We start from the raw sequence: 2,650 nt of genomic DNA on the forward strand, positions 1-2,650 counted from the left end.
GTGGGTGGGCGGGGGTGGGGTGGGGTTGGAGGGGGGGCAAGGAGGGGAGGGGCCAGGGATTTAAGCGCTCAACGTGATGTAAACTTTAGTGTCGTCGTTTCTTTGGTTCTGTTTCTGTTTCTTTTTTCGTGGAAAGTGGGGGTGGGCTGGTCGGTGTTGTGGCGTTGTGTGGTGGTGTGGGATTGGCGGGGGGGGGGAGCAAGACAATTAGGGTGAAGGGGTTTAGGCGGGTGTGTATCCACAGGAGGGGACGAAGAGAGTGACCTTCTCAGCTCGTTTGCGCCGTGTATGATGGACACACAAGCTCAATTACACAAACATGCAAAAGGCACGCACATTATAATCAATAATGCCATTTTATTCTTCCAGTAAAGTGACGGCTGTAAGTGTATACACAATTGCAATTATTTAAACGTATAAGTATAAAACAAACATTAAAGATATTCCTTAATTAGGCAAACATTTGACACATATAGACACTGCTAAACAAACACACACCAACCAACACAAACTCCTTACACAGAAAACATGCGTGTGCAGCGGCAGGAGCTTGGAACGTCCGGCTAGACCCTACGTGCCTCCTGACTCGTTCCCGTCCCTGTGGCATTGGCGGGCCAAACACATACACACACGCACATGCACACAAACACACAACAGAATTATGTGATATCAATCCTCACATAGATATTATCTGTTATTTCTAATGGTAGAGAGAGCAGAAGGGCTTGTGTCAGTGATGTGTTTTCCTCAGAGAGCCTTTGGTTGCCATACAGAAGCAGTTCTTTTTCCGTTACCCTTCATGTAGCAGCTCCAAGCCCCCAAGCAGCCTTTCCTATCTGCAAGTCCAATCTTCTCTTTGTCCTTTGGTTCTGTCGTCAATGCAGTTCTATTCTGTTTCCAGCCCCCCTCATCTCTGCATATTGCTCCCCTCCCCACACATACACACTCCCTCACCTGCCTTCTGCATGACTGATAACCACCACCACCACCAACAACCCCATGCACAAACCCCTTGTCTGTCGTATAATCGGCACAGACACAATTAATCTTACACAAATTGTTATCAGAATAGAAATATACAGAATGATAACAACAAATTTACCTTCTCATGAAACACCATTGGCAGATCACTGTGAGCCTCAGGGGGCAGCCGGCCAAACAGCCTGTAGTCACAGGAGATCACTCCATCGCTAACCATTGCTTTATCCAACCCTCCCTCCTCCTTCTATGGCAGACCTGGGGTCAAATAGTACTGATAATGTAAACCATTTACAGTTCCACATGGATGGGGCTTAAATATGAGTGCATTTATAATGTGTCAGAGAGGTTGTCAGTGAAGGAAGATACACCAAACTAATTTCCATAGCCTAGTTTTGACCTATAAAGAAATATTTAAATCTCCTCTTGATTACACTAATAAGAAAAAAATATCTATGTTGACTAAATGTATTATTTGACCCTGGTATTATACCTCTACCTCTTTCTCTTTCTCAGTGAAACATGTTTTTATTCTTTCTATGTATTCTATTCTTTGATTTACTCTGTCTCTCTTCACTCTCTACTCTTCTTTTGGGTTTTACCCTCAACCTTTTTTTCCTAAAAGCCTCCTCCCTGAACTAAAAGATGGACCCTCAGTCCTCCTGCTGAACAACCTGACATGCTTCACATTCATGGTTTTGGCAAATCCTCCCTGACATCTTAATCTGCCCCTTGATAATTATTACTGGAACAGTTTTTCCAGAAGGTCGCCATCTCTGTGTTTATCCCTTACCTCCCCCACCACTTTCCCTAAGCTCCATTGCCAATGAGAGAAATCCTGACCTTTGACCTTCCAACCAGTCCACAGAACAATGAACCACCTAGCTCCACTGATTTTAACCTTCGATCTTGTCTGTCCTGACGAGAGACAGCAGAGCCTTCAGGCAGGACCGCTTTCTTACAGCCACAGCCAACTAAGTGTGGTGATGTTACTTTCTATTTTTTCTTTGCATTGTTTGTCTTTTGTTTGTCTACTTTTGGTCAGTTCTTTTCTTTTCATGGTCCAGCTCAAGACCAGTTAACATATGGATTCATATTTCTCTATCATCTCTTTTCCTTACGCTTTCCCTTTCAACTCTCATTATATCTATATTCTGGCAGAAGTAATATTAAAATATAAATACATTTTTTCCACCTCATGTTTCCTACATATACCTGGATTATGTTCACCTGAACAATCATGTAGCATCTTAGCACCAAAACAGCACTTCCATGGTTGCCATTTTTTTTCTTCTTCTTTCTTTTTCCACAGAATGCTGCTCTCTCTCACCTATTAACCCCTCTAAGTCTGTGCCCATTTGTCACACATTAGACATCAGATAATTAGCGATAGAGCTAGTCGCTCTATCATTTCAGCCTAGCCCCATTGTCTACAAATTTTCTTATTCCGCCCAATAACAGCCACATTAAGACAACTCAACAAACTCATTTTAATGTCGCCAACAGAGGATGCTTTCTGTGTAAGGCTGCGCAGCTGCTTGTCCTGTGAGGCATATTGCGTGTGCATTGCATGCCGCATGGGGGTGGGATGTGCAAGAAGGGTTTGTAGGAATTTAAAAAAAAAAAAAGTTTTGATGAATGGAGAGGCATTTAATCGGGATGGGGGGGGGGG

General features: G+C 43.4%; 1 protein-coding gene across 1 annotated transcript in view; it reads right to left on the reverse strand.

The window, feature by feature from the left end:
* Positions 1–2,650, reverse strand: part of cacna1aa (calcium channel, voltage-dependent, P/Q type, alpha 1A subunit, a) — a 61,935-nt gene that overhangs the window by 17,197 nt on the left and 42,088 nt on the right. The gene's annotated exons all lie outside the window — the stretch shown is intronic.

Source organism: Morone saxatilis, unplaced genomic scaffold (genome assembly GCF_004916995.1).
Source record: "Morone saxatilis isolate NCDOM2014 unplaced genomic scaffold, NCSU_SB_2.0 Contig14, whole genome shotgun sequence".
Classification (NCBI taxonomy): Eukaryota; Metazoa; Chordata; class Actinopteri; family Moronidae; genus Morone; species Morone saxatilis.